General features: G+C 42.3%; 1 protein-coding gene across 3 annotated transcripts in view; it reads right to left on the bottom strand.

Moving 5' to 3' along the window:
- The window catches only part of lamb2l (laminin, beta 2-like), a 91,755-nt gene that overhangs the window by 65,556 nt on the left and 3,563 nt on the right, over nucleotides 1-22,636 (bottom strand). The window contains exon 1 of one of the 3 annotated variants that reach the window (XM_051661356.1): nucleotides 1,453-1,505. The exons of the other annotated variants lie outside the window; for them this stretch is intronic. The gene's annotated coding sequence lies outside the window, so the exon portion shown is untranslated. Of the gene's footprint in view, nucleotides 1-1,452; nucleotides 1,506-22,636 lie in introns of those variants that run through there. 3 annotated transcript variants of the gene reach the window in all.

Genomic DNA, 22,636 nt, shown 5'->3' with positions numbered 1-22,636 from the left:
AATTGAAATATTTAGTTAATTTAAATTCATTGCACTTTTTCGACCAATTTAAAATTAATTACTGATGAAGAAAATCATGCTGAAATTCTGAAAACTCATTAAATCAAGAACATATGATATAAATTATTGTGAGATGTTAAATGGATGGAAATAAAGATGTTGTAACATAATCATAAAAAAGTTTCATAGTGTATTCCACCAAATAAATATACAACATTTAAATCTAGTGAGAAACTAGAAAGTATAGTGAACCACGTGTGTGTGTGTGTGTGTGTGTGTGTGTGTGTGTGTGTGTGAGTGTGTGAGCTCAAGAGAGGAGCACTGGGCCCCTGGCTGCAGGCTCTTCAGTCTGCTGGTGAGAGGAATGACAGGTCAGCTCCATCACACAATACCACAGCCTGAGTTTCCCACACAGACTCCACTCCAGTACCATAACCACTTTACATTTCACTGCCACAATAATCTTTCATAGTCACTCAACTATTAGAGAGGGCAGATTTTTACAGAAATGATGGCAGCAAATAAGTACAAATCACATAGACCCAAAATTATTTAACAACATCAACCTACCATCTTCAAAAATATCGCAAAGTCAGCTGGACTGACAAAAGACAACAACAACAAAAAAAGACCTAACTGATATACAGAGATTTACTGAGTGAAACTGATGCTTTATTTTAGGTAACCTAAAAACAATTTGCTTTTGAATTATCTGGTTATAATAAAAGTATTTGTATAGGTAAGATCAAGTAAAAATGGATCCTGGAGGTAACAATTGCAGGTTACCACTTTGTTAATCTAAAAATGTGCTTCATGTGGTATCATCTTAATTAACTGGTATTAAGTCAAAAATATTGTTTAACATCACTGAATTAAGCTAAATACTTTAGATTAACTGCAGTTGTTACCCTAAGCACCCCTTTCTACCTGATCTGACCCTTAGAAATTACTTGTAATTAGGCTGAATCAGTCATAACAAATCATATTCTTTTTAAAATAAAACATGTTAATTTAGATGTTACCATCTGAAGCAAATATTTGACTTTCCTTACAAAACATTCTTTACAGTGTGCAGGTACTTTTTAGATATTTTATGATGCTGAAATCCTGTTGCACATCAAAGACAAACCAGAGAAAAGTAAATGTAATTACATAAAGAAATGTTGCATTCCTTAAAATCTGTCCAGATAGTACATCACAGGACAGTGAGGTATGATGCCTCACAGATAAAGAGCACAACATGACACTGACAAATCAAAGAAAAGGGACAAAAGTCACAGATAAAGTGGGTAACGAGATGAAGCCAGAGGAATTACAGACGACAGAGTCAAAACTGAAGATAAAACCAGCATGACTGAGCTATGAATCGGCTGCATCTCTATAGACCAAACGGGAAAGGCTCTTTGAATCTATGCCAAACAAAGTATATTAAAAGAAGAAATATTTACTCACGGAATCACACCAGTTGATAAAATCCCTCTGTGCAGGGAAGACCCTTTGTCAGAAAGTTTTCTTTGTAAGTTTGTAGGTGTGTGTGTGAGTGAGGGACAAAATGAGAGATGAGTTCTGTGTGTGTGAGAGAGACTCAGTGTGTATAACAAATGAGTGCTTAACTTTGCACACACACACACACACACACACACACACACTCACTCACACACACACACACACACACACACACACACACACAAAACGTTAGAGGCAAAACTGGCCTTTCCAGACAAAAACAGAATGAACGGCATAAGCCAATCAGAGTGGACGTACACGATTCCCCCGCCCTCTCCACTCCTGTCACCACAGCAATGAGGTGAATAGAGGGCGATTCTTATTCAAATGCAGCTGTCACTCTGAAAAGCCACTGTGTGAAAGGGGGAGCTGGTCTCTAGGCTGACGGAATGCACTGAACCATTCTTCAGGGGGGCGTTGAGCTGGTTAAGGGCTTCGGTGGGGAGGACAGTGATGCTTTGGCTTTCTCTGACCATACACCCCCTTTCCTTTCAACCCTCTGCCCTCTAAACTTACAAAATACCTGAAAGAGATGCCTAACTGAAACTGATGGAGTTAGTGCAAGTTAACTTTTTATAATGGCATCTCTCATTGAAGGAGTTCCCTCTTCACCTTAAGCATTTATTTTTTTTAACGGATAGCATTATAGTATAGTCATAAACATACCTTAGGATGAAATGGAAAAAACACACACATTCAAAAATACATTGTACTCAAAGCAGTTTTAAATATGAAATGATTATGAAAGTTTCTGTTACTTCACTAACATGTCCCTCGAAAGTTTGAACTAACACAGGTGAAATACTGTATTATAGACATCAATATTAATGAATAACATATTAAACACTCTTTAAAGGGATAGTTCACACAAAAATGACAATTCTGTCATCACTTACTCACCCTCATATGTTCCGGACATTTCTTCTGTGGAACGTAAAAGGAAATGTTATGCAGAATGTTAGCCTCAGTCACCATTCACTTTCATTGTATGGACAAAAGATGTAATTAAAGTAAACGGATACTGAGACTAATATTCTGCGTAACATCTCATTTTGTGTGGTAACTTTGTATGTAAAAGGTAAATGCCTGAAAAAACTTTTATTTTGCACTGTAAACCCTAATAAGTCAATTTTTTGAGTTAATAAACTCCCAAGTTTCAGTTAATAGAACTTTCAGATTTTGATTTTGTACTACACATGCATGGTAATTGTTTTTAACTTGAAATATTGAGTAAGCTAACTCATACATTTTAATGGCACTTAACCTTAAATTTAAACTCTTTGGTTGAACTTAAATTTGCCATGTAAGCTCAACTTAAATAATTCAAGTAGAGGAAACCTAACTAGCTTGTACTAGCTACTATAGTACAGTGAAAGCTAACACACCGAATGCTTGCTTATTAGAAACCCTATGATTTAATAAACATAGCAATTGCTCAATGAGTAAAGCAATATATTGAAAAACAATCTTAAACTGTACCTGTGCTTGACCTAAGCTCAAGCTCCACTATTCAAAAAACTCCAACATAACAGAAACTTGGAGTGAACTAAATTATTCCAAGCCAGCATTGACTGTCAGGTTTTTGGCTTTAAAATGTTTCCCTTACTCCTTATCAGAGAGTGACATATACTGCAACCATATATGCTGCTCAGGTTTCCTTTCTCAGATAAATGCTCACAGCAAACGTAAGACATCTGTTCTCAACAAAGCAGGTACAACAGAGATATATACTATCCTGGGACAAGGGTCATAGTGTAAGATTACCTTCCTAAATTGAAGAGCCGTGGCATTCTATAACAGCATTGAATCAATTAATGAGAACGAGCTGAAATTGCATGTAACTACAGGGATAAATTGACAGACCTGGTTTCAGTGCGATATCTCAACCTCATGAGATCCAGCTAAAATTCAAGAACATTTGAACTTCAGTGAACTTGGAGCTAGGGCTAAATGATTAATTGACTCACAAAAGGCTCGTTTGAGATGCCAAACCCTTGTTTTGAGTAGGTGGCAGCAGTCAGAGGAGGAGTGAAATAAGTGCTGTCAAGTCAGACAGCTCTCACTTCACACAGTGGATCAGCCACCTACGAGATCAAAGGTAGATATCATGTGATTTGCGTTCATGTGCTTTGTTGCTGATAAAGTGGATGTAATTTAAATTATGTTGCTTTTAAATGATAATGAATATGACGAACAAATCACCCAATGTATAAATGTTATTTAATTTCTCCCAAAAGTCGTGTCTTTATCAACCATTTTTATAGTTTAAAAAGACACTTATTTTAGATATTTTAGAAATATGCTATCAGTCACGTATACCATGCAGAGACTGCACTGTCAGAGTGTTGGGAATATTTACACATAATTTATACACATAAAAACATGATATCAGTGTTAAAAAAATATCAAGGTGTTTATTCTGACACTTTCAGTTCAGCTAAACTTTCACAAAATCCATGTATTTTTTTACAGTACAATTCTCTTTTCATGCAATCTTTATCTGATATATCATGTTTATTCAGAAAAACAATTCAAAATTATTTTACAAAACTGACTCCTTCAGTAGTATTAAAATAATATAGGCCCCTGGTGTTTCATCAAAACTGGAATGCTAAACAGAAAACTAGAATTATTTTCATATTATTCGCTGTGACACAAAGCAACATTGTCCATTATCTGTCCCAGTTTTCATAAATAATCCAATTAGAATTTTTCTGTCTGAGAAAGCGACACGTAAAACTCAGTTTGCAAAAATGTAGTAATAGTAACATTCATTCTATGAGACTAGTGGGGCTAAACGTTAATAATATATCAAATTAAATAAAATTACTACTTACCAAATAAATGGACATGATATATTGATTTGACTGGAAATGAATTGTAATACATACTGAGATCTTATATCATGCAAGGTAAAGCACACAATTGTAAATGTACATTTCCTTGTCCTAAGCCACTTTATTTTCCTAAATACAAACACCTAGATACAAATCAAGAAAGGAGAACATGTGCTGCTTGCAATGCCATATGAAAAAAAAAAAAATCTCAGCAGCAGATGATGGGTTATTAGTTTTAAGACACTACAATGAACTACAGTAAATATGAACATATAAAGAGTCAGCAAGATACTTTTGAAGCAGTTCATATAATTATATATAAACATATGTGCACAGACATAAATACAGACAAACATGCACATTTATACATGTAACTGCATATTCACATGTGCAAGATAAGAACGATTTGACATCCATTTGGAGTTTAACAGACCCAAGCTCGATCAGTAACCAGGCATTATTTGGAACATTCGAAATGATCAAAAAATGGGCACCAGATCCTAAAGAATTTTATTACTTAAAGAGTATCTAATCTTCTCAAGGTGGAGGCATGACATTACATCTCTGATCCATTGGATGTGGGTGGGCGGAGCAGCTTCCCTTCACTTTAATAGTATTACTCTGCATGCTAACAAAGAAGTAAAAGCGAGGACTGTAGTCATAGGCTCTGATAAACATGACTGCTGTGGGGCAACTCCAAACAATGATACCAGACCTGTGCAGGAAAACTGTTGAAAGAGTCTCAAATACAGATCGCCAGTAGCGCTCTAACTCAGGGCATGTCCAAAACGTGTGGATTAATGAGCCTTCTGCGCAATTACACCTGTTGCATAAGGGACTAGTTCCAGGAAAATGTTATGATAATTTAACTTTGGACATATGGGCTCTGTGTACTATTTTGAATTGGATAAGTGAGTGCCGAGCACACATTGATGAAGAATGGACCAGCCTGAGGACACTGTCCCATGTATCTTCTGAAAATGGTCTACCAAGATCTTCCTCCCATGTCCTCTTAAGACTGAGTAAAGAGGAGGATGCCCAGCCTGCTATTAGATTATGGATGGTAGAAACTGAACCTTTGGCTAATGCATCATGCAAAAGAAAACTATCTAAAGGGTTCTCAGGGGGTAGCGATGGAAATTCTGATATAAGCGACCTAATGTAATGTCTGACTTGCAGAAATCTGAAAAAGTCTGATTTGGGAAGACTGAACTGTTGTGATAATTGTTCAAAAGAAGCAAATGTGTTTTCAATAAATAGGTCTTTAAAGCATTTGAACCCTTTACCGTGCCAACCCTGAAATGTTCCATCCTGTATCGACGGTTGAAAGAGGTGATTACGGGCAATGGGGCTCAAAAGAGAAGGGTCTCGGAAGCTGAATGTTTTCCTAAACTGAGCCCAAATCCTCAGTGAGTGTTTCACTACCGGACAGTTGACAGGTGTATGGGATGTCAATGGTATTGCAACAGTGAGAAGTGCTGGAAGAGAGATTGGTTTGTGAGCACATGTTTCCATTACAACCCAGGATGGACTGTTAGGTAGCTGGTGATAATGCCACCAGTACAGCATATTTCGTATATTAGCTGCCCAATAGTAAAATTTAAAGTCGGGTAGGGCCATACCACCACTACATTTAGGCCTCTGGAGAAACGTTTACATAGGCGGGGATGCTTACCATTCCAAATATAAGAAGAAATAGTAGAATCCAAAGATCTAAAGAAAGACAAGGGAATAAATATAGACAGACTCTGGAAGAGGTAAAGAAATTTAGGAAGCACTGTCATTTTAATAGAATTAATATGTTCAATTAGAATTTTTTTTTAGGGGGGACCACTTAGAAAGATCTTGTTTAATCTGTTCGAAAAGTTTAACAAAATTATGTTTGAAAAGGTGTTTATAATGGCATGTAACACACCGTGATAGGTGAATTTACTTTTCACTAACTTTAATGGTATATTTAAATGGGGAAAATGTCACTCTTGTTCAGATTAAGTTTGTATCCAGAAAACTGACCAAAGCGTTCAAGCAAGGATAAAGCTGTAAGCAAAGAAGTCTGTGGGCTAGTAACAAAAGTAGTAGGTCGTCTGCATAAAGAGCCACCCTATGCTCAACACCTCCGTGAGTTATTCCAGTGATCTGCTGACTGCCACGTAAAGCAATTGCCAAAGGCTCAATGGCTAAAGCGAATGATAACAGGCTCAAAGGGCAACCCTGTCGAGTCCCGTGGTGAAAATCAAATGGTTTTGAGTATTGATTGTTGGTAGCAACCACTGCAGAGGGAGCCCTGTACAATAGCTTAGTCCAGGATTTAAAAACTGGACTAAATCCAAATTCCTCCAGAACTAAAAAAAGATACTCCCACTCCAACCTGTCAAAGGCCTTCTCGGCATCTAAGGAGACTACACACTTGGGAATAACCGGTTGTTGACAATAAATAACATTGAATAAACAGCGGACATTGAAGAAGGACTGGCGGCTCTTTATAAACCCAATTTGATCAGGGGAAACAACAGTGGGAAGGGCATATTCAAGCCTAGAGGCTAGCACTTTGGCAAGGACTTCACAATTAAGCAAAAAAATAGGCCTATATGAGGCACAATCCAGGGTATCTTTGTCCTTTTTGAGTAATAAAGAAATATAAGCTTGGTTCAGCATTGGGGGAAGAGCCTCAGTCCTAAAAGATTCAGAAAAGACGGAAGTCAAATGAGGGGTAAGCTGCGCAGAATTTTTTTAAAGAACTCTGATGGAAAATCATCAGGTCTTGGAGATTTCCCTGATTGCAAGGAAGCTACCACTTCCTCTTGAGAGATTGGTTCCTCCAAACGAGTTTGAAATTCAGAAGTTAAAGTAGGTATATTAAGGTGGCCTTAAAAAACTCTTCCATGGCTTCCTGCTTAGAAGCGGAGTCTGAAGCACACAATGTAGAGTAAAATTCCCTGAACCTGTCACTGATTGCACTGTGATCTGTTGTGATCTCCCCATTATCTAGGTGAAGCCCACTTATAATTTGTTTAGTTCAGATCCCGTGTAACTGACTGGCTAAAAACTTCCCTGCTTTCTCACCAAATTTTTTTTTTTTTGGGGGGGGGGGGGATTTTTCTCCCCTTTTCTCCTTAATTAAGAATGCCCAATTCCCAATGTGCTCTAAGTCCTCATGGTGGCGTAGTGACTCAATCCGGGTGGTGGAGGACGAATCTCAGTTGCCTCCACGTCTGAGACCATCAATCTGCTCATTTTATCACATGGCTTGTTGAGCGCATTACCGTGGAGACCTAGCGTGTGGAGGCTTCACGCTATTCTCTGTGGCATCCATGCACAACTCACCATGTGCCCCACCGAGAGCTAGAACCACAATAAATGACCACAAGGAGGTTAACCCAACGCGACTCTACCCACCCTAGCAACCGGGCCAATTGGTTGCTTAAGAAGCCTGATTGAAGTCACTCAGCACACCCTGGATTTGAACTTGTGACTCCAGGTGTGGTAGTCAGCGTCTTTACTTGCTGAGCTACCCAGGCCCCCCTTTCTCACCATTTTCATAAAAAGCTAAAATCATCGATATTTGGGGCATAAAAATTTGCCAGGGTTACGTTAGTATTGCATAATTTACCTGCAACTATTATATAATGCCTATTCTTGTCTGATATGACATTGGTTGGTGTGAAAGGTATACGCTTATCAATCAAGATGGCTACCCCTCTTGCCTTGGCCTGAAAGAATGAGTGGAAGGACTGCCCCGCCCACCCTCGAGTGAGACGTGAGTGATCCATACAGCGTAAGTGGGTTTCTTGCAGAAAGACCACCCCTATTTTAATCTGCTTAAGATGAGAGAGAACTCGGGTTTCTCTTCACTGAATGGTTTAAGCCCTTAACGTTCCAACTCACAAATCTTAAATCACTACCCATTAGGATCAATGTCAAAGCTCTATGTGCAAGTTAGGAAACCTGGATCCACTCCTCCTACCTAGAAGATCCAGTATAAACTGTCTGCTCTTAAAGTCAGCCCAGAGGTGTAACTCCAGAGGAAAAAAAGGCCACATATAAGCATAAAAAAAGTGCTGCACATGTGAGAAAATTAATAATAATAAAAAAAATTGTCAGCTAAATGTGCCCCAAAAAACATCCCCAACAACCCTCCCATCAGGTAAACCCAAACCCCAATAAACACTGCACACCCCAGAACAAAGTTTAACACAAAGTTTAGAACTTTAACCAAATCTTCCATACACTTCCCTACTTCCACCTTACTTCATTCATTCCTCAATCCTTAAGACCAAAATAAGAACCCCCATATTGAAAGAAAAAGGTGGACAACAATAATGTGCCAATCAACAGAATTTAAGATAAACAGTGCAATAGCATAACAATCATACGTTCGTAAGCTGCATATCGAAAAAGGGTAAAAAAAAAAAAAAAAAAAAATGTAATAAATAAAAAAACAGTTCCCTATCTGTCACTCACTCGACATTGTGTCGATGTAGTGACACTAGGGGTCACCCTTGGGAGCCCCAAACACCTCTGATCTTTGAGAAAAGGCCAATGGGAATTGGCGAGTGGAATTTGCATGCCACTCCCCAGGACATATGGGTATAAAAGAGCTGGCTTGCAACCACTCATTCAGATATTTTCTTCAGAGTTGTGTTCAGCGAGCTGAATCCCTCTGCCGTTCCATTCACCTCTAAGAAAGCTGTTGGATTTATGGCGCATTACAGCGGTTTCTGCACCTCGTGCACTGGTTGAGTGAAGAGAACGCCCCTGGGTGCTTCAACAGTCTAAAAGAGTATATATTCTTGCAATAAAAGAGTATATTTTATCCTAAAAGAGTGGCACTGACGGAGAGCGTCTTTTTAAAGATGACTTTCCATCTGTGTTTAATTCCTGGTTGCAGTCGTTACCTCTCCGCTTCTGACGGCCATGATCGCTGTCTCAAGTGCTTGGGCACTGCCCACGTGGAGGCAATGTTCATGGACGGGTCATGTCCTCACTGCGAGAACATGACCATGGCAATGTTGCGGTCGCGGCTTTCCTTCGTCAGAGGGACGGTTCCTTGACGCCCCTGTCTCCCAGGTTGACTTATTCAGTGACACCATCGAGGACTTTGCACAGCAGTTCTCGGTGGTTAAGAAGCAGACAGAGGCCATCCAGCATATCCTGCCCTGGTGCGGATCAAGATCCCGCACCCCGTCTGCTCGTCGCCAGGGGCATCCCCCTGAGGAAACGGCACAGGCTCCACCGCAGCCCAGGCCAGCAGCCCGGCCCTGGCATAGAGCCCCCCCTGCAGGAAGCAGATGCCCCCCGTCTCACGGCCCGCTGCCAAGAACCCGAGGAAGGCTTCTAAGCGCCCCTGAGATGGGTGACCCAGGGACGTGGAGACCCGCTACAGGCCTGGAGGTGGTAAGCAGACCACTCCATCCCCCGGTGGAGGGCTGGGAGGAGAATCTTTTGTTGCCTTTTCTTTTGATTTCGCTGCATGCCCGAGGGGCTGCGGTACCCACATTTTCAGAAAAAGAGCAGTTTCCTCATTCCCTGGGTCACACACCCAGTGTTTACGGCCATCGTTATCACGATCGCTGGACACCGCACTTTTACGGCAGGCATGGTGCTGCAGAGGCAGGCCCCCCCCTCACGCCCAGCTGCGGCACAAACACACCCAAGCCGGGCGGTTGTGCGGATTATGAGGAAGGTTCCCCTCCTCCCCCATCGCTGACTTGTTCTATGGTGGGTACTCAGAGCCAGGTAAGTGCTTCGATGACCCCAGACTCAGCACGGCCACAAGCTTGGAGTTTGAGCCCCCTCAACATGTTCGACATGATTGTCCCCTTGGTCCCCCTCGCCCGGAGCTTGGAGGCGTGGCTTGCGCTCCCCATCCCGTCGCGATGGCTGACCAGGACCATCCGACTCGGCTATGCGATTCAGTTTGCCAGGCACCCGCCTGGGTTCAGCGGCGTCCGTTTTACCTCAGTGAAGGGCGAGAACGCTGCTGCCTGTGGAAGCATCCTAGTAGCACCCTACTGGCCCACCCAGACTTGGTTCTTGGACCTCACACTCCTCGCAACAGCCCCTCCCTGGTGAATTCCCCTGAGGAGGGATCTCCTCTCTCAGGGACGGGGCACCATCTGGCACCCGTGACCAGACCTCTGGAATCTCCAGGCCTGGCCCTCGGACAGGACACGGAAGACCTAAGTGGTCTACTGCCTGCGGTGGTAGACACGATCACTTAGGCTAAGGCTCCCTCTACGAGGCGCCTGTATGCCTTGAAGTGGCGTCTGTTCGCTAAGTGGTGTTCTTCCCGATGCGAAGACCCCCAGAGATGCGCAGTCGGGTTGGTGCTTTCCTTCCTGCAGGAGAGGCTGGAGGGGTGGATGTCCCCCTCCACCTTGAAGGTGTACGTGGCTGCTATTGCAGCGCACCACGATGCAGTTGACGGTAGGTCTCTTGGGAAGCACAACATGATCATCATGTTCCTTAGAGGCGCGAGGAGGCTGAATCCTCCCAGACTGCACCTCATTCCCTCATGGGATCTCTCCGTGGTCCTGCGAGGCCTGCGGGGAGCCCCGTTTGAGCCCCTGGAATCAGCTGAGCTAAAGACAGTCTCTTTGAAGACTGCCCTTATGACTGCGCTCACGTCCATCAAGAGGGTAGGGGACCTGCAGGCATTCTCTGTCAGTGACACTTGCCTGGAGTTCGGAATATTCTCACGTGACCCTGACTGGGCTATGTGCCCAAGGTTCCCACGACCCCGTTTCAGGATCAGGTGGTGAACCTTCACGAGCTGCCCCAGGAGGAGGCAGACACAGACTTGTCATTGCTGTGTCCGGTGCATGCTTTGTGCATCTATTTGGACTGTTATCTATTTGCACGCAGTGCTTTATACGCTCTGAGCAGCTCTTTGTCTGCTTTGGAGGACAGCGGAAAGGGAGCTGTAACACAGTTCAATGGAAAGGAGGAGGCGAGAACCGGCTTGATAATATAAATGATAAATTTAATGATAAACTTAACCAAAAAGACAAACACACTCACAGGTGTCGGACAGCTATCCGTAACTCTCTCTCTGTTGCACTGCCATCTCCGGTCGGCCTTATCCCTCTTGGGCTTAATCAGCCTAATTAGGGGCCAGGTGTGCGGAATCACGACCTGGCCCCGCCCTCCGCCCTGCCACATTCCTCCCTCGTTCTCTCAGGCCGGGGAGCCCCCGGCATGACGTACATCCGCCTTCCTGTATCTGGGAGGGTGACAAGGGGAGGGAAACAACAATAAAAAAACACGGTACATACACACCGTAATGGCCGATGATACCAACTTAATATAATAATAATAATATTTAAAAAGAGAGGGAAAGGCCAACGTGGAGCGGCAGTGGTAAAAAAAATTTACTCGCCAGTTCTCCAATACGTCATAGCCTGGTCCTCGGCCACTCCTCCACCCTCTAGTGGAGGACAGCCGCACCTCTCCGGGCAGATCGGAGGCAGTCCTCGGGCCCCTGGCGGATGGTATGCCCTGCCGTGTTCCGGTGGACGGAAGGGGTCTCCTGCCCCTGGCAGCGGTCCTCCCGCTCCAGGCGGTCGGCCAGGAGCCCCTCCCCGCTCGCTGTTGGCAGTCTCAGACCCCGCCACGTTTCAGCTGCTGGTAGGGGTCTCCTCTGCCCCTGGCAGCGGCCCTGACCTCTCCAGGAATTTGGTTAGGAGCCCCTCCTCCCCTCGTGGTTGGCGGCCGTTCCTCTGCTCTCAGGCGGCCAGGCTCCTCTGTCCCCCGGCAGATGGCCACGGCTGCTCCATTGGGGTGGATGGTAATGGCGAGGACTCTTCTACGGCGCATCCCTCCTTCTTCCCGGATTCCGGCACCAGACTCTCTCTGTCGCACTGCCGTCTCTGGTCGGCATTATTCCTCTCTGGCTTAATCAGCCTAATTTGAGGCCGGGTGTGCGGAATCACAACCCGGCCCCACCCTTCGCCCTGCCACAGGAGCGCTGTCTCCAAACAGAGGGTTGCCCACTGGGTCATTGATGTCATCGCTTTGGCATTTCATGCCCAGGGCGTGCCGCCCCCTTTGGGGCTACGAGCACACTCTACCAGGAGTGTTGCGGCCTCCTGGGCCCTGAACAATGGCGCCTCTTTAGCAGACATCTGTTGAGCAGCGGGCTGGGCAACACCCAATACATTTGCGAGGTTCTACAATCTCCGGGTTGAGCTGGTTTCGTCCCATGTGTTGTCAGGTACAAACAGGTAAGTTTGTGGGACAACTGGCCGGGTGTACCACTTTTGCCTTTCCCCTCCTGGAGGGGGAGACGTGTGCATTTTTACCCCCTAGCCGTGTTCACGAGGTCGTGGACCCTGGATGTCCTTCCTCCTTAGCCCTGTGGCAGATGAGTTCACAGAGAAATTCAATGCCGGCCCAGTATGTGTGCTAATAGGCCCTGTACTAGGGTAGGTGCTCCACATGCGCTGTGGTTGCCTGTATGTAACCATGTGTGATGTATCTTCCATGAGACGGTTTCCCCGTTGGTAAACCCACATCTTCCTTGGGCAGAGTCCCCCTCTGCCACTGTTCAGCGTGTTTGTAGAGCTTCATCCCCTCTGGGTAGGACCTACCATGGGGACTTCTCCACATGCGACACTGCCGACAAGACTCGTTAAGACCATGTGACGTATTTCCACACGTTTGCCTCCCCTTCAGGCAGGGCGTGATCTCCGTGGTGCCTTCCCCTTGGGAAAGGACATCCCCCCGACGCAGACACTTATGGTCCCCAGCTGAACGAGGCCTGTCCCCATTTTGGGCAGTCGACTTGTCCCCGAGGTTACGTGACGGCCAGGTGTGCTGGCTACGAGGCACGCAATGGTTTTCCCGTCTCGCACCGCCAGTCCACATAACACAGTTCAGCTAGTTGTGGAGTTTCGTATAGGGACCCCTAGTGTCACTACATCAACACAACGTTGAGTGAGTGACAGATAGGGAATGTCCTGGTTACTTTCATTCCCTGACGGAGCGAACGAGACTTTGTGTCCCTCCTGCCACAACACTGAACTACCCGCTGAAATGGCCGGGACCCTGTCTTGGCTATTCAGCACAAAACCTGAATGAGTGGTCGCGAGCAATTTTATACCTGTATGTCCGGGGGAGTGGCATGCAAATTCCACTCGCCAATTCCATTGGCCTTTTCTCAAAGATCAGAGGTGTTTGGGGCTCCCAAGGGCGACCCCTAGTGTCACTACATCGACACAATGTCTCATTCCCTGGAGGTTACGAAATTAACTGGGACGTTATTCAATATAGGAAATACTAAAACTAACTGAAAACAATCAATAAATAAATAAAAAAATAATAATATAAAAAAAAAACATTTAAAAAGGGGGAGAAAGGAGGGCACTCAGCAGCATAGATAAACACCACAATATAATGTTATTAAAGGAGGTTATGAATATATGGCGATGCTCGCATAAGAGAACATATGGTGCAACCAGTTGGCCCGATCTTGCAGTCTTTTGTAAACAAAGTCCAAGCACTACCTTTTTAAGCCAGTCACAGTGTGTGGAAAATTGCCAGCTTTAAATATTACCAAATGTATGAACAAAAAAAAAAGGGGCTGACCACATAGGAACAGGAAATTGTTTATCAGGCATCTAAATGTCCTCGATCACATAACGAAGCCACCCCATAACATGAATAATGTCAAAGGCAATCAGGAATTTCCATTCTGTGGCAATCGCCTGTTATGGGATACTGCGGTGTGCCGTCAGAAATTTATTCGCATCATCCACAAATGAAAACGGCCAAGACCGAGTCCATAACAGGCCGAGCCAGTGTTGAGTCTGAATGAATCTGTTCAAGAATCTGAATTAAAAATGTAACCGTAAACAAAACATCAATATTTTAAGCTTATTTTAACCTTCACAACTAAGAAAAACAATTTGTCAATATAAATGCAAAAAACAAATGATTAGTATCCTGCTGAACAAATTTCAAAGTGGTTTTAGAATGAAAGCATATGCTTTTGGTGTATGAAGACAAAACTGTCCTTCAACAGACTTCTTATTGCATTCTGTTGACATTTCAATTATTTGTTGCTTTTCCCCTCCACTCAAACATACACCAAAGAAAGTGAAAGCTGCATTAGTCATCACAACCAGAGTTATTATTATTTCGAATTTTAATTTTGTTTTTATTTCTACTTCATTTTCAATTTGTCCATTCAGTTTAGTTTAGTTTTATCTAAAATTATGGGCGAAATACATTGAATGTAATTAATTAAATACATTTAATGTGTTTAATACATTTAATAAATGGTAATATTAAGACATTTAATAATGCCCATAAAATTAAATACAACAACATAAAATAAAAACAGATAAGATCAGATAACATTAAAAAAATATTTATATACTACAGTACTACACTTCACACTTTTCAGTCCTGCTGTGTCCAGGTGTAGCCTACTTCCCAAAAGACAAGCTCAAACTAACCTTGGGCTGACGTTTCGTTATTTTCACATTATTTATTATGGATAATAGGTGAATAGAGACTTCTCCCCTCACTTGTGTTCTTCAATGTATTTTCTGACTTTTAAGCCATTAAAATGCAAGTGCCAGCTTTACAGGTAACACACAGAGGTTGCGCTACAATTATGTGATGGACTGAGTCGTACAATTTCCTTCATGGTCTATTTCATCCGTCATATTAGTTTAAATGTCCCTGATACATAGTAAATTTGATTTTGTCTCGATATAGTCAACATTTTCAGTTAGAAATGACTTTGCGTAGTAAGCGTGAGTCTGATAAAACATGTGTTCTATTTAATAATTTGCAGAGTTGGGGAACGTAGTTTTAAAAGTGTCCTTACGTTATTGATATTTCTGGATGAGAGCAGCAGAGCACGTCTGGCGAATGGCGATCTCTTTCCCACACACATACAGCATGGGAGCATCTGGCTTTGGCGAGACAGTTAAAAAAGTACTTTGAAAGAGTGTGCGCTACTGCTCTCAGCCAGAATAATCACATGTAAGGACATATATACTCATGAAAACTGATGTGCAGTATCAAATATACAGAATTTATGATAGAATTAACTGTAGAGAGCACATCAATATGAAAGCGAAATCCCGGACATTTAGAGGCAATTTTGAAATCCCAGCCAGACGCTTTTTTCAGGTCTGAAAAAGAGGACATGTCTGGGGAAAAGGGGACGTATGGTCACCCTATGTTATGTTATTTTTTTGTTTGTTTGTTCGTTTTTCATTGCATCACAAATGCCATGGACTCTGGACTCTGAAAAAAATCCCAAGTCCAAAAGGCTAAGTCAAGTCCAAGTAAAAATGCATCCGAGTCCGTGACAAGTCCAAGTCCATTAAAATTGGACTCGTGACTCGGACTCGAGTCCGAACTCGAGTACCCCAACTCTACCAGACTGTAGAGGTCTGTCATTATGCCTCGGAATTGAGCGCGTTGTTCCAGGACTTCTGGACTGTAGTCATCATAAATGGTGATTGATTTGCCCCGGTACTGCAGCGTTCCTCTTCTTTTGAAGGTTTTGCGAATCACAGACTCCTTAACTTGGCAGCAATGGAATCGAACAATTACTGCTCTCGGCCTCTCTCCTGAGTTTGGCTTGGCAGTGAGGGCTCTATGTGCTCTGTCAAGTTCTGGGGGGATGTTAGGAACTGATCACCAAGGATCTCTGACAAGACCTCGGAGAAAAACACTGTAGGACGAGGACCCTCGATAGACTCCGGTAAGCGACAATTCTAATGTTGTTGTGGTGGCTGCGGCCCTCAAGGTCTGCTGTTTTCGCCTTGAGCTTTGCGTTGCTCTCGGTTAGTTCTGCGCACGTGGCCTCCATTTCTTGGACTGGCTTGCAGAAATAGGTCAGCATTTGATTCCAGCGAAGTTAATCGCGTTCTATGATCTGACACCGTAGCTTGGACGAAATCAAGCTTTGCCTCGATTGAAGTCAAAGCAGCTTTAAGGTCGGCAGAGAGAGTGGCACTGTGTTCCTCAAGTAGGCTGGCCAATGCTGACATGCTAACTTCGCAATGAGCCACGGGTGGTTCGTCTTTTGCTGTTATATTTTTCTTTGCTTGCTTGGCTGATTTGGATGCCATTCTTCATTCTGCTTTAGAACTATGCTATCTAAATTAGGTTGATGATACTTGAAAATTAGTTTTTTTTTATTATTATTATCAATAGATAAATCTGTAGTGGGAGCGCGAGGTGGACACGTCTACTCCATTTGCGTCCGGAACCGGAAGTCCAAATGTATGTATTTTTTGATCATCAAAATTCATTGTTGACAGTTTAACATTAAAATGCATAAATAACTCGTACAAACCAATTTACATCAGTGCATTACATTACATGCTTACATTTCGTAAAGTCAAAGTTAAGACTCTTAAGGGGGTCACACACCGGATGCGTCTGGTGGATGACATGGCGCGTTCTAAAATTCGAAACAATTGTTTTCTATGAATGTACACACACCATCACCGCCATTAGGGGTCTGCCGGCGGCACCCACCTACAACTCCGGAGACTGTTCAAATTTCCGAGCCACGGAGCGCAACTGGCATATTTTCCATTAAATTTGACCCAAATCATTATCAAAGGACATGGATTATTTACTCTAGCCTTGTTCATTCTTTAATAAAGGAAAAACATTGTTAACTTTTGTGTGTACTCTCTGCCAACTGAACCGCATCGATGTGCATTCTCGTCCAGTGTGCGGCTGCCTTTAGTCCCAGGAAAGTTTAACCTAATAAAAATAGTCCATGGTAGGCGCCTGTGACTTTTTTATCTGAAGACTTCTACCTTTTTATATGAAAATGATAACATTTCAGATTCAAAGACAGCACATGCTAATAGTGATTCATGCATTTGTGTGATTAAATCAGTGATACCAAAGACCACGTCCACACTAATACGTTTTCGTTTGAAAACGCATCTTTTTCTCTACGTTTTGGCCTTCCGTCCACACTAAAGGCCTTTGCACACCAAACGCGAATTTTCTGCACGATATCTCATCAACCTTTTGAATCAAAACAATGGATTTCTAAGGAACCATTCTCACCTGCAGCAAACATTCGTGCTGAATCACGATACAACAGAGCTAAGATTTTTTTAGGGTGAGTGTGTCGAGTGTGTAACTCGAGAAAGAAATTCTGAAATCCAGCAGTGAAGATATTTATTTCATCTGCATCAAATGCCATAAAACTAAAAAAAAAAAAAAAAAAATTCTCATATGGGTTCTCTTAACATGTAAATTATATTGCTGCATCACTGCCTTGCATCCCTTTTAAAAATGATCTGATCTTATGTGGATTGCCTTCATAATTTATTCCATATTGCTGCATTGTTTGGCCTTTGCATTTAATCTTATGCGAGTTTTCTTATATCTTTAATATAATATATATTGCAGCATCTTTGCCTTTGTATCACTTTTTTAATAAACAACTTTATGGATCATAAATGTTTTACTTCGCCAAATATTAATTGTATTAACACAATTGCTGTGACTTGCAGTGCACTCTGTTTGCTTTTGAGTACCAAAAACAAAATCATTATTGCTGTGCTATTTTTAATAGTTGTTAACAGCCTCATCTGTCCTTAGCAATATTACAGTATCTAATAATGGGTCACACTGAAGATAGGTTTTGTTGGGTGAGATCTGTTTTATTGCTTGCATTCTTATAGCATTTAATCTTTATCCCGTTTAATTAGTAACATGCAGGGTTTCTAGCAAGTAGATGTACATGGCAATAAGATACAGTCAAACATTTGTTTTAAACATTTATTTTAACATCATTATGAGTGTGCATTACGCGATGATTTTAAACAAATGCACTTAACACAAGACATTGGCATATAATAAATATTGTTCCAAATGATAACATGTTAACTGTTACACATTTTTTTACACTCGATTCTGTCTAATCACCCCTCAGACTGTGTATACATGATAATACTGTCAGTCAACTTGTCCAGCAGGTGAACTGAAATAGTTTGTGAAGTGTCTCGAAATTCTTTCTTTCTTGTTGAGGAAATCAAAAACAAACTTGTCACCGCTGCTGCAGCTTGTAGAGAGATGCATTTTATTTTTTCGATCTGCTCATTAGAGAATCGTTTGCTTTTCTTGTTTGTTTTGTAAACTTGTCAAAGTGGTCATGTATTTTAACCTGGTGATGGGCAGAGGGCGGAACAGCTCAAAGGTGCGTTGAGCCACCTACCGTACCGGGGTAAAATTGCTTGTCGATTAGCGGCACCTATTGTAAAGGCATGAATGTGCTAATGGCGAAAATTTGCTTAGCTTTCTATGGGAGAGGGGCATTCGCTGGCCATTCGCCTCTCATAATCGTGTTGCATTTAGTGTGAAAAGGCATTAAGACAACGTTTTTGACAGTGAAAACTGAGCTTTTCGAAAACGCTCTCCCAAGTGGATAAATCTGAAAACGCCGTCTTTGTGTTGTAGTGTGGGCAAAGAAAATTAAGATATTTGAAAACGATGATGTATTTGTTGTCATATGACACAGTCATGTGATTCATTCAACCCAAAACTATCAAGATGACGGCCCATGTTGTAGCGCCGTTGTTGTACCTGCTATCCATTTTGATAGTGTTGTTAAAGATAAATGTTACTTTGTACAACCTTCACATTGCATTCCTTCAAAGGCGACAGGAGGTTTACTCGGAATTGCTGTCCGATGATGAAACACGAGGACTGTTGCCTTTCAAAACGTAAATGGAACTGCAACTTTTTTGCATGCTCAGTAATGGGAATTAAGAGTTTTCATACATTTTAGTGTGGATGACAAACTGATGGAAAATGCTTGAAAACAGCAGTGTGGACGGACAGCGTTTCGAAAACATCATCAAATGTATTCATATTAATGTGGACATAGCCTAAGTGTATGTGCTCTGTATGTCTGCATTAATGCATGACAGTCATTGTATGTGCTTGTGTATTTCTGTAAGATGGAAACTGAATTCCACTGTAGGACGGCTGCAGGTTCTTGCTCATGTGTACACTTTCTACCAGGGTTAATCTCTAACCAGACAACCTGAATGCTCTCACGTGAGGCTTGTTCCCTCCGGCCTTTCCGGAATACAGGACTAAACAGTAGCCGAGTGTAAACTTATACCTTGACTCAGTGTTTTATCTCACCTGTAGAGTCAGAATGAATCATAAAGAAAATTTTCAAAACTTTTTTGTCCACACAAACACACTTTTGAGTGTCAATGATAAGCTTAATCATCTATCAATTAATTACAATTATGCTTCAACTTATTATGATGAGCTAAATTACTCAATTTAGGCACATTGAATGTTGTTTTTGGTGATCATATATGTAGTCAGTGAAAACACCATAATTAAACACTGCTAGAGGGCACAATGTAGCTGTATGTCACATCTGAGACAAAGACACATGTAAAAATGAATTGGGTTTGTCGAAGGTGTGGGAGCATTTCACTTGAAACTACGATTATGTTCATTGCAAATACTATAATAATGTTTAGAAGTACAAAATGACAACACACTATGATAAATCACCTAAGAATTAATCACCTGTCTGTCTCCCAAGGTTTGATATTATCGCAATAATCACGTAAGTGTTGGCTGAAAATGTGGAGTGCAAAAGAGAAACACAGGTAGACTATGCAAAATGATAGAGAAGGACATGTTGCCTATGAGTGCCATAGAATGGTTTTCAAGATTTGATCACAAACACGCACATCAAGTCTAGTTAGCATTTAACAATACAGGATTGAGAAGGATAAACAGAATCCCTGAGGCCTCAGGTCTCTGAAGAGATACGTGCTTGATCAAAGATCCAATTACATGTTAGAGAATGTCCACATGTTTTGCTCGATGATCACCTTTGAACTTCTTCTGAATCTTCAGAAGAAGAACAGGCATTCCTCAAAGGGTCATTTCAGAGATTTTTTTTAGAACGAATGATGTTCCAGAACTGTATAAAGGTGGTCGCACACCGGACGAGAAGCGCCACGCTGCATTGCGGCTAGGACACGGCACAGGTATCAAACATGGGGCAAGTCGATGTGGTTCAGGTTGCAGACAGTACACACAAAAATTACCAAGGTTTTTCCCTTCTTCAATAATGAAGAATGCTAAAGTAAATAATCTATGTCCTTTGATAATGATTTGGGTTGAATTTAATGAAAAATATGTGAGTTGTGCTTCCGTGGCGTGGCAGAAATTTGAGCAGCCACTTTCACTCTCCAAACAGCTATACCTCTCGCCATTCCCTCAAACGCTGCAATCTCAGAACCTCCGCCAGTGTCCAATCACCTCCGCTCTCAAATTCTCGCAGGTGCAGACATAGATCTCTCCTCGTTACTGTCAGCAATCCCACACAAAAATACGGTCAGAGCTATAGACTGCAGGGAGTTTTCAGTAAATCTAAAAAATCCCTCTCCCAGCTCTTCTCGCACGCTCACTTTCACTGAATTTTGTATCGCCTTCAGGTGCTTTACTGAAGTCATATGCTCCATGTTTCCACATAGATGGTGCAAGCTCAACGATTACCTATCTATCATAGCAGAACTATCTCTTTCTTACAGCGGAAGCCATTTTTTCACTTACCACAAGCTTTTTTCAGCCAAATGCGCAGCAAGAGTCACACAGTGGGATCAGTGTCAGTACTGGGGGGCGCTAGATTTAAATCTCCACAATAGAGTGTTCCTGGGATGCAGGAGCATTTCATGCGCCGTTTGCAGATCAACCACGCACCAAACCTCTTACTGCCCCACAATCACACCCCCCCAGTCTGCCGATACCACAACCAAACCAACTAACTACATCCCCCAACCCAGCAGTAAACCATCACGTTCATCCATCAAAGATTATAATGGAAGAAATGTTAGCTTTTCAGCAGGCAAACAGAACAACTTAAATGATTTCCGATGCCACAAACCAGCATGTTGCTTCCTGCATATATGTGGATCAAAATATGTCCGTTCAAAAAACCTTCAATAAATAATTTATTCAGAAAGTACCTCCATACTCCTGTCATCATTCCAACACTAGCTAAAGAACTGGCCAATTATCCAGTCAAGACTTTCACTCATTTTTTCACTCATTTCATTCTTCTGTGTTCGAACTATATCCCATCATGGTAGCAGGCTTCCCCTGGGGATCAGAACGGACATCCAAAAGTATCCTAATTCACTGCAATAACCAAGCCACTGTCCAATTTAGATTTCAATCCATAACCAATTCATCATCAAAGCAGAACACATTCCAGGATAAAAAAACAAACAAAAAAAAAAGATTGCTGACTCTCTCTCTCTCTCGTTTTCTTTTTCAGAGATTCAGAGCCTTGGCCCCAGAAGCGAACCCAACACCAACCCCAGTTCCTCCTTGTTCAGAACTGAAAAACCACCCTCTCAGACTCCTCCATAAAGCTTCCTTAGACTCCATCCTTCAAGGCGTTTCCCCTCAAACCCTCCAAACTTACTGGGGAGCATGGAAATGCTTTAAAAATTTTCACCAAATCTACAACCTACCATTTCCTGATTTTTCGCTCCTCTCCACATCCTCCTTCGCCTCACACCTCAATCAATCAAAAAACCTCCATCCAGGAACTATCGAAGGATATCTAAGGGGCATCCATTTCTTCTATAAATTCATTTTTGGCCAAAATTCCTTCACAATAAACCATCCCCAGATCTCACTTCTCCTTAAACGTATCCACAAATACCAACCCACCAGAACCGACACTAGGCTCCCCCTCACCACTGACCTGCTAATCCGATGCTTAAATACTCTTCAACAGGACTACATTTCTCCAAACACCGCAAAAACACAAGACACAGTGTTCATCCTAAACTTCTTCGGCTTCCTTCACTGTTCAGAACTAACTACCACAGCTAAATTCGACCCAAGAATCCACCCCACCATTTTGGACCTCCATATCATAGACAACGAGACAATCAGATATCTTATCAAACAAAGCAAAACAGATCAGACCAAAAAAGGGCATCCAATTTTCATTTTCAATCTGTCAACTCCCAACCAGCCCTTTCAATTGCTAGCACACTATCTCCATTACAGAAAGTCCCTAAACAGAACCACTCTCGATCCACTTTTCGTAGATGACAAAAACCATGCAGTTTCCGGATTCTGGTTCCAAAAACACCTCAAATCCATTCTGATCAAATACAGCATCCCTGAAATCTATACTCAAGCCATTCCTTCCATATTGGTGCCGCAACCACAGCAGCCCAAAAAGGCCTGCACGAACACCAAATACGTCTACTAGGCCGTTGGTCATCTTACGCTTACCTCAGCTA

The sequence above is a fragment of the Myxocyprinus asiaticus genome, chromosome 29 (genome assembly GCF_019703515.2).
Source record: "Myxocyprinus asiaticus isolate MX2 ecotype Aquarium Trade chromosome 29, UBuf_Myxa_2, whole genome shotgun sequence".
In the NCBI taxonomy this organism is placed as follows: domain Eukaryota; kingdom Metazoa; phylum Chordata; class Actinopteri; order Cypriniformes; family Catostomidae; genus Myxocyprinus; species Myxocyprinus asiaticus.
Note: the sequence above shows the minus strand (reverse complement) of the source record. Positions and strands in the feature narration are given on the sequence as shown.